The sequence below is a fragment of the Anopheles arabiensis genome, chromosome X (assembly GCF_016920715.1).
Source record: "Anopheles arabiensis isolate DONGOLA chromosome X, AaraD3, whole genome shotgun sequence".
Taxonomy (NCBI): Eukaryota; Metazoa; Arthropoda; class Insecta; order Diptera; family Culicidae; genus Anopheles; species Anopheles arabiensis.
In genome coordinates this window covers 23,956,891-23,971,740 of record NC_053519.1, presented here as the reverse complement: position 1 = coordinate 23,971,740, position 14,850 = coordinate 23,956,891, and positions in this window count along the sequence as shown.

Sequence of the window (14,850 nt, the reverse complement as noted above, 5' to 3'; positions counted from 1 at the left end):
TTATGGCAGCTGCCGCAATCGGGTATTCCTTCGCATGTTCATCGGCATTATGGTGCATGATATATTGGGCCGAGCATGGAGAACACGTTGCCCCAAATGTAGCTACGTCCATGAGATAGACGTCTGGGTCTTGGTTTTTCTCGAATCGGAATAGGAATCTTTGACTGTGTGTGTCTTCTATCCGTATTCGAATTTGATGGAACATTTTTTCGATGTCTCCACCAAAGGCAATTCGTCGTTGCCTAAATATGCTCAGCACTCCTGGCAATTCGACTAGTAGATCTGGGCCTTTTAGTAGTTGCGAATTTAAGGACACTCCTTCTACTTTTGCGGCGGCGTCCCAAATCAGTCGTTTTTTAGTGGGTTTCTTGGGATGGGACACGACATTCAAGGGAAGATACCACACTCTGTCTTGATTTGCTAGTCTCAATTCCTGGGGTGTGGCAACATGAGCAAATCCCTTTTTTATGTAGTTTTAGGGAGATTATACGGTTCCCTAACACTGGCACAGGGGCTTCGGATGAGCTTTAGAAAGGCGTCTTACTCGGTTGAGGTTCAGGATACAAGAGAGCGTTTATTCGCTATTGTCACATCGAGGCGCATAAGGACAAGTATCTTATGCGCCTTGTTTACGCCCACGAGTTGGGCGATTATATTATAATGCCGCTATCGAGCAGTTTCCTAATGCTGCTATCGAGCAGTTCCCTAATCTTGCTGTCGAGCAGTTTCCTAACATAGTTCCCTACATAGTCTTTGATTTGATTATGGACTTCTATTTTGAGTTCGGGATCTTTATCCAGTTTCCTTTCCAAGGCGAGCAGTCGTTTGAAGGCCATGGGCTTGCTATCTGGAAACCGAAATTCATCGCTCTTCCATAGTAGTCCAGTAGTGAATCTACCGTTTGACTTGAATGACGTGTTTTGCAAGATGGTTTTCGCTCTCGCCACGTCGGTGGATTCTGGAATCGGTCCGGCATACATCCCTACATCATCTAGAACAAATAGCTGTCGCAGTAGCTCGTTGAGCTCCCTATCTACAATCGCTCTATCATTTCCCTCTTCGCGAGGTTTAACGCGGGAAAAGTTATCTACTGCTAATTGTAGTGCTACTTGTTTATGTGGTTCGCTCACCGATTGTTGTGTTACGGCAACGTCCTCCAGCTCGCCTTCACGCGCTCCCTCATCGCAGTGGGTTCCGCGGGAGTTCGGGTGAGGCTCCTTAGTTGGTGTGTCGTCGCTCGTTTCTTCATCACGAATGTCTTCGCAAAAACTCTCCTCCTGCTGTCGGGGTGTTTGATGCACTCCTAGGGTCATCCTTCCAGCACACGCGTCAGTTGGTCCGTGGATGGCCCAGCCGAGGGCACTCCTTACTGCGACGGGCTCATGGGGTAGGCCAAAGCGTGTTTCGAGCGGTCGCATCAACTGCATGTCTCGCAGTCCGATCAGGATGGTCCGCTTCGCGTTAGCCAGGAACGTCATCGGAAGGTGCTGTAAGTGTGTAAAGGAACTTATCAGTGCGTCGTATTTAATGTTGTTAGACGACAAACTTAGCTCTTTGACGGTGCGGGCGGCCGCTATGTCGTAGCGCCGCCCCTCTCCTCTCGCAGATATCTGGAAACTGACGCGGCGGGACTCTTCTTCCTTCCGGGTTACGTTGGCTGTCCAGCAGAGCTCTAGTGGTTCTACCTCTCCGTCAAGTCCCAACTTCGAGGCCAATTCGGCTTCCACCAGGGTAATGGCTGATCCCTCATCAAGAAAGGCGACGGTGTCGATGGCGCGCCGGCCGTGGTACATCGTATCTGGCACGATGCGGAAAATCGCCGGCTGCTTGATGTAGTGATATGCTTGGTAGTGCACACCCTTAGGTGATTCTCTGTCTCGGTGTAGCAGAGTGTGGTGTCTTTCGCCGCATCCTGGCACCCGACATGTGAATCGTGATCGACACGGTTTCGAACTATGTCTGTTCAGGCACGTCGAGCAAAGTTGTAATCGCGTTACGCTTTCCAACCGTTCGTCCACGGTCATTCTCTTGAGCGTTTCGTAATGCTTGGCGGCATGTCCCGGCGTAGCGCATACCAGGCATTTTATAATGACTTGTCGCGAAGTGTGTGACGTATGCGCAGGCGGTTCTGGGTCGGAGTGTTGCACGTGCAAGTGGGAGTGGAAGCTTCTTGATCTCGTTTGATCTGCTCTAGGAGGAACGTAAGTGGTGACGTCGCATGCATCGTCTACCAGCGTCTCTATGAATTCGCCGAACTCCTTTAGCGTTGGTTCGAAATATTTGTTTTTGTACCTAGACCACTCAAGTTTCCTTGTTGCAGGTAATTTATCCACCAAATCCGCCAAAAGTTCCGGGTTGTTAAAATAGCCAGTCAGGTTGCTCAGAGTCAGGTGATCGCACAAGTTAATGACTTCCAAGCCGAACGTAATAAGATTGTTCAACTGCTCTGGCTTGGGGGGGTCCAATCTGCGAACACGTTCCGTGAGTTGACGCACGAGCTGGGCTGGTTTTCCGAACAGTTTTTCCAACCGTTTAATTATGAGCGGAGCGGCATTTGGCAACCTTAGTTTGGACTGCACGGCATCTCGAGCGGGGCCCATTAAACACTCAGTTAATCTGATGGTATTTTCGCCATCAGTATACCCGCAGGCTTTGGTCGACTCTTGGTAGCAGTTGAGAAAGATGGACCATTCATTTGCACACCCTGAAAATATGGATAGTTTTTTGGGGTACATTTCGCGCGCGATACTTAATTCGGCCGTTCGTGAGTGTGTCGCGACCGGGGTGGACATTATTGCAGGCAAAATGGGTTGCGATGGAGGCTCGGTTCTTCGGCTCTGTTCGGGGGTGGCTTCCATGACTTGCCGATTTTGGTGGTTGACCCACTCGGCTGTCCTATTTGTTTTGGAGTCTGCCGAGTAAATCGACCGATTCTCTATCTCGTCTTTCAATGCATTAAGTTGCGTTTCGTGTTGTAGCTCCATTTCGGCCATCTTCGCACGAATTCCCGCTTCCATTTTTTCCTTTTCAGCCAGCAAGATCTGTTTCTGCAGCTCCTGCTCCTTCTCTAAGCGTTTCAGCGCCAACTGTGCCGATAGTCGGGAGGAAGCGACACTTCCTTGCCTGGTTAGAGTGGGGTTTTCCGGATGGCTCTTTGCAGTGTTCGGGCTAGGAAGAGGCTTAGCGGGCAGTTCCTTGCTAATACCAGTCGTAGCTTCCGATTGCAGCTTCCCCTCCGGGAGATCGGGCTGCTGGCTTGCCTTTGCAACCGCCATCGCTTTTTCGCTCTCAGAGCGCCGTGTCTACATTGACGTTTTTGGCCCTTGTTCCGCGCACTTGTCGCACACCCAGAAAGCTTCTGAGACGCTTTCTCCCACTCCAGCACAATTGAAGTGACACCACTTCTTACACTCCTGGCACTGCACCATATCGTCGATATCGTTGGGTAAACTGCACTTCACACAATGGCTGGTATTATTGAATCCGTTCGTAGCGGGAACGTACGGCGCTCACATGAAATTCTAGGGATGGCAACACATTTCTTGAGCCCGGTCATACAACGACGCGGTGAATAACTGTAGCAACCATCTAGTACGTTAGGTAAATGAGTGTTGGGACGTACGCCGCCGCTACGAACGGATTCAATAATACCAGCCAATCACTCTTAGTCGCGGGCATCTTGTCACTTAACTTACGGGCACTTCACGCGTAGACTTTGAACTTTCAAGAAGTTTTTTAAGAATGTTGCGACGATCGCTTTTGCAAAGGGGTTTATTTAATATAATAATCACGAAAACCAAGCTTTTTGTAGCAAGACTTGTTTATTTGTGTTAAGCTTAAAAAACGTCTTGGCTTCTCTTTTGCGAATGGACCGTTAAGTGTTTTGAGCGCGCTTAAATCGGTTTGACCTCTCTGACCTTAGCCGCGATTTTGTCCCTTTTTTGGAGAGCTGGTTGGTTTCTTCTAACTGATTGCCCTCTCTTTTCCACGATCTATTCTATACGCCATCTAGTGGGCATTGATGGCACCGATCATTATTCGAAATCATAGATCAATATTCGAAATTATTCGAACATCAACAATCCGCTGTCAGTTTAAAGCCGTCCCAACAACAATATCCGTTCCAACAGCAATGAAATATCGCATTCGTCTGCACTTCCTCGAAAACATTTACGGGCGTCTTTGTAGCGGTCTAAGAGAACATCGATGGTGTAGTGGGTGGTGAGAGGAAAAAAATATCGGACTAGGATTACATTACTTAACTATGTATGTAACAGCAGCAAATATTTAGATTCTGATAAAAAATCGTTGTTGAGCTCTTTTTGTCGCTTTTATTTGATCGGATCAGTTTTGAACGGTTGTTCATAAAATTGATAAGGTTCTCATGGCAATTTCAAAATAATTTTTGAAAAACTTTTTACATACTTTGGTTTATATTTTCACAACAATAATTACTGGCAAAAAAATTTTTTTTTTATTTTTTTTTTGATATTCGAAAAAAATATATTTTAATAATTACTCTTATAAAACTTATAAAACCTTAAAATAAGTTATAAAAACACTTTTTAAAAATCGTTGAAACATGTATTTCTTTAAAACCTTTGTAGAATATATTATATATATTTTTGAACGATTTTTAAATGCGTTAGTTAGCACATAAAATCTGTTTTTCGAAGTGTCTTTATAGTTATGGTACATAAATTTGTTTTTTCGTCATAAGTCGTGTAAAAATGTGTTAAAAAAATTGGAAGAAATATACGAAGATGTGAAATAGTATTCTGCACAACTCATAAATTCACTGTTTTTATCTTTCTCTTACGGATATTCTGAAAATCGCGAAAAACAACTGTCCATGTAGTTGTGGTAGGCGCTGTATATATATACAGGCCGGCGACTGATATATAATATATTTATGTATATATGTATATATATATATATATATATATATATATTTATATATATATATATATATATACATATATATATATATATATATATATATATATATATATATATATATATATATATATATATATATATATATATATATATATATATATATATATATATATATATATACATATATATATATATGTATATATATATATATATATATATATAAATATATATATATATATATATATATATATATATATATATATATATATATATATAAATATACATATATATATATATATATATATATATATATATATATATATATATATATATATATATATATATATATATATTAGTGTTGGGCAAAGCGGTGGCTCCGAGTACAACCCAACGGGACAAAAGTAGAAAACTTGGAGCAAAATAATCGTTTGTCTCCCTCAATCCTCTATACCGCGCTTGCTTGCACTCATGCGCGAGCGCTCGAGTATATTCTCTCAGCACTGAGCATTCGCAGTTCAACCCGTGCAGTGAGAATGTATGTGTTAATGTGCAGCGAAATTTGTCTCTGTATCTCATTCCCCCACCCCCAAAAACCACATTCACTCTCCGCGCACTCTTAAAATTTTGGCGCGCACGCTACGTACAACACAATACAAAAAGTTGGTTTAACCGCGAGCACTGATCAAAGTCGCGATGGTTCAATCGGTACGCCGACGCTCCATGTCTGAGATTTGGTGTGAAGGAAAAGTTTTTCTGACCAAATCGACAACACACACGCGACGACACACATCGTCACATCGACCGCCGTCGATGGAAGTGTGATGATCTAAAAATAAATCTGTGGGGCGAGTGAGAAGGGGGAGGGGCGTAGAACAAGAACGTAAGCGTGAGTCGTCGCGTGTGCGTGTGTGTACACTCAAGAACTCATTTTTTGCTCTTTCCTGGAACCCACATGTTTCTACATTCTTCTGATTTTAAGCAACAAAAGTAGAAGGGAAGTAGAAGGCTACTTCATTTCGACTTTCCTTGCTACTTTCGAGCGTTTTGACTCGCTTGGGAAGCACAGACACGTTTCATCTCAGCCAAATTCAAGAGAAACCTCAACCCACTGGAGCGTCGTTTACCTACGACCTTCACAGTTCATAGTTGTTTTAAAGAGACGCGTGCTTGGTGTCAGCCGATTTTTCCTGATAATTGCTCCGGCTACGGACCGCTGTGTTGATATTGTGTTTCGGGGCCTTTAAATTTTTGGCTGGGTGTGTTGTATCCTTGTGTTTGTGTAACGGGTTTTCGATGGTGGTCAAGCGCAGCGTTCTGTGCATTCGATTCTCGCAGCAAATGTCTCCGCGCGGTTTCGGTGTGCTCGTGCACCGGCCATCCACACTTGCAAAGAATTATGTTGTTTCTCGCTCTACCCAATGCCTTGGGCCAACGATGATTATATTGTATTGATTTCAGCAGTGCGCGCGGTTTCAGCGTTCTGCGCTTTTGCCATGCGTAAAAGGGTGGAAAAGAAGAGCGAGGAATGAAGTGCAGCGTAAAAGGGGGCTCTTGGATCTACACATGCTTTCTGTTGGGACCAATAATAGCCATCGTGGATGGGCGGGCGGAGTGGGGGGGAGGGGGGTTGGGCTTGAAGAGGTCAGGTGTCCGCCAAGTTCATCCACTGTTAGACGAACCCGATGGCTGAGTAAATGAACTCTAAGAGAAAAAGCTGACACTGGTCGTGTGGTCGTGATCTTTGTGTACGTACAGTATCGGACAGAATGATAGGACCCAAGTGTTTTCAACGCAGCATGCAGCCGTTGGGACAGGTTTATGTGTGGTTTGTGTGTTTGTGTTTGTGTGTGTGTGCATGTGTGTGTATGTGTGTGTGTGCATGTGTGTGTGTGTGTGTGTGCATGTGTGTTTGTGTGTATGTATGTTTGAATGTGTATTGGTGTGTGTGTTTGTTTCACAAGTATGTCGTTTCGGATAGATTTGTTAGTAGTTTTTTTGTGTTTTGGGTAAGGTTTTTGTTGTAATTAGCAAGACCACCGCCCTCACGAGCAGTGATCCCTATTCAAAAATGCAATAAGCTCAGTTTTTGATCTTATTGCCGTCGCCCACGATGACATTAATCATGCGTTGACGCATCGACATCACCAGATTCTGGATCTTTTTAGGTGGAATTTTTCTCCACACCTCTTGCATGTGATCGAAGAGGTGATCCAGATCTTCCGGTATGTTTTTACCCAGCCTCTTCTTGAATATTGCCCAGAGGTTCTCAATGGGATTGAGATCCGGGCTAAGGGCAGGCCACTTCATTGTTTTGACATTGTTGTCAGCAAGCCAAGTTTGGACAGTCCCAGAAGTATGCTTAGAATCGTTGTCTTGCATAAACATCCAAGACCGAGGAAGGTTTCTCCTAGCATGCGATAGCAAATGAGTATCAAGAATATCTCGATACCCAAAACGATTTATATTACCGTGGATTCGAACCAACGGACCCATCCCATAGTAGGAGAAGCATCCCCACACCATGAGACTACCACCGCCATGCTTGAAAGTTTTGAAGCAGTACTTCGGATCAACAGCACAATTAACAGGGCGCAGAACCAACCTGCGTCCGTCCGACCCCTGTCGATTGAATTTCGACTCGTCTGACCACAAAACCCTGCGCCAATCCTCCTCATCGAAGAACATGTGCTCAATTGCAAATAACACCCGTGCGTTTTTATGCGCAGGTGTTAAATTGGGCACTTTGCGTGGCACTCGCGCGAGTAGCCCGGCACTGACCAATCTTCGCTGAACTGTTCTCGGCGTCACCGCCAATTTCAGTCTGCCTCGGATCTCTGGTGCCGAGCTAAACGGATGTTTCTTCGATATGTTTACGATCTTACGGTCTTCCTCCACCGTGGTCTTCCGAGGACGTCCGGGTGACTTGCGCGTTTCGGTTGTCCGAAGCGCGTTTGCCACAAAGGTGCGCGATCGTTCCATCACGAACTCGATCGTTCTGCGCTTAATTCCAGCAGCCGCCATTCGCTTAATGATATGGCGCTGATAATCGGTACAATGTTTACCTCGACCCATTGTTACTAAAATTGCTTGTGTTGACGGCTTACGGTAGGCAATGTGCATGGCACAATTAGAATTAGGACAACTAGGGTAATTAGTACAGAAAGGATTAGATCGTAATTATAAATAAGAAGAATTAGAAGAGCAGTGAATTTGACAGGGAATAAACATTAGCACTTGAAACCTCGGCGAGACAACAACATTATTTACAACGATTGAGAAAGCGTCATCATTTTTGGTCCTTCGAACCGGATCTTCGCGAAAGGTGTGATTCACAAATCACAAAAGCAAATCGTGTGAAACGATATCGTGAAGAAGAATCAGTGAGATACGCTAGGAGGCTCGCCGTAAAATCTGTGGAGTGCTAGTCATTTGGAGCGCGTTAGAACAGTGATTGCAGCAAGAAAGGTCGCCATCGCGATCGCAAAGGTTATTAACCGCAAGAAGGGCATTGCTCTAACACTACCGTAAACCCAAGTGAAGCCGACGAGTGAAGTGTTGTGGTGCGTCAACGAAGTAAAAATGCCAAACGAGAAGCAGATAAATAAACAAGCCAGAAAGCTCCGGGATGTGATGACTCACATAAACGATTTGATGGAGTTTATTAACAAGTTCGACGCGGCAAAACATGTAAACCAAATTCCAAGCCGGCTAGAAGATTTGGAGCAAACTAAAATGGAGTTTCGTTCAATTCGTGATACATTAGTGCACCAAGCCGAAGATACCGAAATGATTGATTCGCTTGCAGCCGATCGTCGTGAGTTTGAACAGAAATATCACGAGATAAAGGGTTTCTTTTCCGCGTCCAATCCAGACCGACGTGAACCGCATGCAAACAGTACATTTGCTGCATCATTTAATACAACTCAGCCAAAGGTGCGGTTACCGAAAATTGAGCTGCCAACATTCGATGGTGACACAACAAAATGGCTAACGTTCAAGGATAGATTTGAGTCGCTGGTACATACTGCCTCTGATGTACCAGAAGTATTGAAGCTGCAGTATTTGTTATCTGCCTTAAAGGGTGAATTGGCCAGCCAATACGACCACACACAGCTCACGGCAGATAATTATGAGCCAACATGGGATTCTCTGGTAAAACGATTTGATCATGAGAAACGTATTAAAAGAGAATATTTCAAGGCGTTCGCTGCGCTGGAGGCGATGAAAAATAGTTCGGCAGATGAGTTGCAGCGCATAGTGAACGAGAGCAATCGACTAGTGAACGGAATGGAACGACTTGAGGAACCCGTGAAAATGTGGAACACGCCGTTGACCAGCTTGCTGTTCTACAAACTGGATGGTGACACGTTGATGGCATGGGAGGAATATTCTGCGGATGAGAAGGCGGACAAATTTCCGAAACTAATTGAGTTTCTCGAACGACGGATCAGGATCCTCAATTCATCGAAGGTCGGAGAGGAAGGTGCTTTTGGCAAGAAGGCTGCTACAAATGCGAAAGTAACCAGAAACTACGTAAGGGGTGTATCCATGGTGGCCGGCCTTCCTGCAGGAATGCGACACAGCGTCGATCAAGTCGCATCTAGCTCGTCTCCGACACCTAGTTCGCGACCATGTGAGGTATGTAAGCAAGAGCATAAATTGTGGCAATGCAGCACATTTATGAGAATGACAGTAGATGAACGGAAAAGGGTGGTAAGGGATAAGGGATTATGTTTCAACTGCTTGAACAAAAACCATTTGTTGATTAATTGTAGATCGCCATTGAAATGCCTACGATGCCGAAGAAGACACCACACGAAGTTGTGTGATATGGAAGAAAAAACACAACATGACATACCAAGGATTGCAGCCGTAACAAAAACCGATTCAACATCAAAAACAGCACTATTGGCGACAGCACAGGTTTGGTTGACTAATTCCTTTGGTGAATCGATTTTAGCTCGAGCGTTGCTGGACCCGGGGTCGCAACTAAACATCATGTCAGAACGTTGTACAACTATTAAGGCTAGAGAGGAAAAACACTCACACATCACTATCTGGCGTAGGGCAAATTCCAGTTGCTTCCAAAGGGGTAACGACGTGTACCATACGCTCAAGAGTGTCTAAGTACGAAGGCACGTTTGAATTTTTGGTCATCCCGAAAATCACCACAAACATCCCTACTAAATCCCTTTCCACTGAAACGTGGAACATTCCGGAAGGCCTTCAATTAGCAGATCCAGAATTTAATAAGGCAAGAGGTATTGACGTTTTGCTGGGAGCAGAAATGTTCGCTGAATTGCTTGAAGATGGTCGTGTAGATCTAGCTCCCAATCTTCCTACGATGCTAAAAACTAAATTTGGATGGGTCTGGATAGGAAGCTACTCGCAAGAATATAACACGATTTCATGCTATAGTGTTGTAGAATCAACAATGGAAGGATTATTCTAACGCTTCGTATCACTGGAAGAACTTCCAGAAGAAATCTTACATGAAGATGAGGTTGAATGCAACAAAATCTATAGCGAAACTACGAAGTATTCAGAGGTTGATCATAGGTATATCGTTCGACTACCAAAGGTACCAAATTTTGAGTACATGCTGGGAAAATCTAAGGAAACTGCTTTGAGGCGCTTTATGAGCATGGAACGAAGAATAAAAGGCGACAGTAAGCTGGCCCAGGAGTACAAAAGGTTCACGCACGAATACGAACAACTAGGGCATATGACACGTATATGCAATTATGATGAGATAGAGCAAAACCCACAATGGCAAGAATATTACATGCCACATCATGCAGTATGGAAGGAAGAGAGCACGACTACAAAGTGCAGGGTGGTATTTGACGCGTCTTGTAAGACCAGTTCCGGGCGCTCGTTAAACGAACTGATCTTAGTGGGTCCACAGCTACAAGAGGATATTTTGTCCATCTACATAAGATTTCGCTTTAAACCTGTTGTATTAGTTGCTGACGTGGAAAAGATGTACAGACAGGTATGGGTTGAAGAAACCGATCGAGCTCTTCAACGCATTCTATGGAGAACTGATCCAAACCAGCCGATAGGAGTATTTCAGTTAAATACTATAACATACGGAACGGCTTCGGCTCCGTATTTGGCCGTCAAAACACTTCAACGAACGTTTGAAGATCATGGAAAGAGTTTCCCCAAGGCATGTGAGTACATGAAAGATTTTTATGTAGACGATCTACTAACAGGGGCAAGCACTGAAGATGAAGCCAAGGAAAAGAAGAGGCAATTAGAAGCAGTATTGGCCAAGGGCGGATTTAAGTTGCGTAAATGGGCTTCCAATCGACCAACAGTACTTGAAGGCGTAGCAAAGGAAGATTTGGCTCTTACAGAAGAACATCTATTCGAGAGTGAGTCAAAACCGATTGGAACACTGGGAATGAGTTGGATCCCCATCACAGATCACGTGTCCATACGAATGAGAGCTCTAGAACCCGTCGACCCGATAACTAAACGCACTGTGTGTCGAAATATTGCTAAAATTTACGATCCTCTCGGGCTGCTAGATCCTGTAAAGATGATAGCAAAGATATTCATGCAACGATTGTGGACGTGGAAAACAGAAGGCGATAGGGCATTGGACTGGGATGAAGAACTCCCTTTGCAGCTTAAACGCGAATGGCACAGCTATGTCGAGCAATTGTGTAAGGTAGTAAATGTTTCAGTACCACGTTTAGTATGCCCATCAGATTGCACGATAATGCAGATCCACATATTTTGTGATGCGTCGGAAAAGGGTTACGGAGCATGCTCTTACATACGTGCCGAGACAATGAATGGCAAGGTGTCATCAATACTACTAATATCGAAGTCAAAGGTGGCTCCGATCGCCAATAGACAAACATTGGCTCGCCTGGAGTTATGCGCAGCGGTATTAGGTAGTCGATTATACGGTTTCATCAAGGAGTCATTGAAGGCCGAGTTAAGATGTTACCTATGGACTGATTCGATGACGGTACGACATTGGATAAACTCATCACCGAGTCGATGGAAAACCTTCGTTGCCAACCGTGTAGCAAAAATACAGAGACATACGAAGGAGTGCGTGTGGAAGCACGTTCCAGGTGCAGAAAATCCAGCGGATTTAGTCTCCCGAGGATGCTTGCCGGACGAAGTAACCACTATTTGGTGGAATGGACCTTCGTGGTTAATAATGAACGAAGAATTCTGGCCACTGCAACAAGAGCTAAAAAAGGATGCAGTTATAGAAGACGAGAAGGCTGCTGTACTCATCGCCACGCAAGAAGAATCCTTTAGCAAGCAGCTAGTCGCAAAGTTTTCATCGTACTCAAGGTTGCGAAGAATAGTGAGCTACTGTTTACGTTTTATACGTAGATGGCTAAAACGAGAACAACCAGCAAAGGACAACGACGATGAAGGGTTAAGGTGGTTGACGACGACTGAGCTTCAATTAGGAGAGAAAGTCATTTGTAGTATGGCGCAGCGCGATGCATTTGCACCCGTACTCAGCACATTGGCGAAGACGAATCGTGTCTTAGAATAATCACCGCTTAAATATTTACACCCATTCATCGGCACAGATGGACTTATTAGAGTAGGCGGGCGGCTGGGCAATGCAACATTAAGCAAAAGTGAGCAGTTTCCGATAGTAATTCCAAAAAATCATCCTCTCGCTGATCTATTGGCGTATCATTATCATCGTCAAATGTTGCATGCTGGACCGCAGGCTATGCTGAACGAGATTCGTCAAACCTTTTGGATACTGGGTGCTAGATTGCTCCTGCGACGGACATATCATCAGTGCATCACTTGTTTCAGGTGCAACCCGAAGACAGTACAGCAACCCGTAGCACCGCTCCCAGCGACTCGTGTGTCGGCATCAAAACCATTCTCTATCACCGGGGTTGACTATTGTGGGCCCATCTTTACAAGAACGAATCGAAGAGCAGTTGCACGCAAATCTTATATCGCTATTTTTATCTGTTTTAGCACCCGAGCAATCCACATCGAACTTGTATCGGACCTTACAACAGAGGCGTTTATCGGAGCTCTTCGGAGATTTATTGCGAGACGAGGGAAGGTCGTTGAGAATCACTCCGACAACGGAACGAATTTTAAGAGAGCCGCTAACCAGCTGAACGAATTGTACGAGTTATTGCAATCTGAAAAACATGCAAGTAGCATTCATCATTGGTGTCTAGAGAAACAGATAGCTTGGAAATTTATTCCACCTCGCGCCCCTAATTTTGGAGGATTATGGGAAGCTGCGGTTAAATCTACTAAGTTTCACTTTGTGAGAGTAGCAGGAGAGACTAGCTTAACGTTTGAGGAAGCATGCACACTATTAGCAGAAATAGAAGCAATTCTGAATAGTAGGCCAATTACCGAAATATCAACTGATCCCGAATCACTAGAAGCACTCACACCAGGTCACTTTCTAATAGGAAATCAACCTAGAATTCTCGATGAAGTAGATCAAACAGAAATAATACAAAACAGATTAAGTCGTTGGCAACTAATCACAAAAATGAGCCAACAATTTTGGAAACGATGGCATAGAGAATATTTGCAAGGACTTATGCTAAAGAAGGGAAAACAAGGAAAACCGGTTGAGATAAGAGAGGGCATGTTAGTAATTCTATTTGAAGATAACTGTCCACCTACACGATGGCCTCTTGCTAGAATTGTGGAAGTGCATAAGGGAAAGGATGAAATAGTACGAGTGGTAACGGTGAAAACACAAAGAGGAATATTCAAGAGACCTGTGTGCAAAATCTGCATTTTACCTATACAAGCAGCTGAACCTGAACAAGAAGAGGGTAATAATACAGGCGATTAGAAAAACCCCACTTGGGTTTTTGGTGGCCGGCATGTTGACGCCTTACGGTAGGCAATGTGCATGGCACAATTAGAATTAGGACAACTAGGGTAATTAGTACAGAAAGGATTAGATCGTAATTATAAATAAGAAGAATTAGAAGAGCAGTGAATTTGACAGGGAATAAACATTAGCACTTGAAACCTCAGCGAGACAACAACATTATTTACAACGATTGAGAAAGCGTCATCAGCTTGCTTAGACCGTCAAGAACATACTGGTTAAAAACTTGGACACGACTGATGCCGTGCACTGCCTGCGTTCTGCTTTTATACGCGATGAATCACATCGTTGTCGAGCAGCAAAAAAGCGTATTGATAAAAACTTTCAATGAGTAAGCGAGTGAGCATCTACCCATTCAAAACCAGAACAGACCAGAACCAGAATACTGCCGCGGTCATGAAACAAAACGCCCATTGAAAAGAACACCTGCGCTCTTGCTCAATGCACACACAAAGTTTCCCATGCGCACACAACGTTCAACGCAGAGATGCACGCATGCCTTTCAATGGCGTGCACTGGTGAAACACCTGTGAGGGAATGCCGAGTTCATTGCTATTGTGCGCGTTTTCATTTCGCACCGGTGTCGCATTCACATCCATGAAACAGCACACCTGCGTTGTCGTCCGAGGAACAAGCGCTGCTGTCGATGCAAACTTTAGCTTTTCTCCAAGTGTAAACACACGCTGTTTCACATGATAACACACATAAACAGAATGCTTTCAACGCAATATGAAACCATCTCAAGCTACGTTTCTTCAGACACACACACACACACACACACACACACACACACACACACACACACACACACACACACACACACACACACACACACACACACACACACACACACACACACACACACACACACACACACACACACACACACACACACACACACACACACACACACACACACACACACACACACACACACACACACACACACACACACACACACACGCACACACACACACACACACACACACACACACACACACACACACACACACACACACACACACACACACACACACACACACACACACACACACACACACACACACACACACACACAC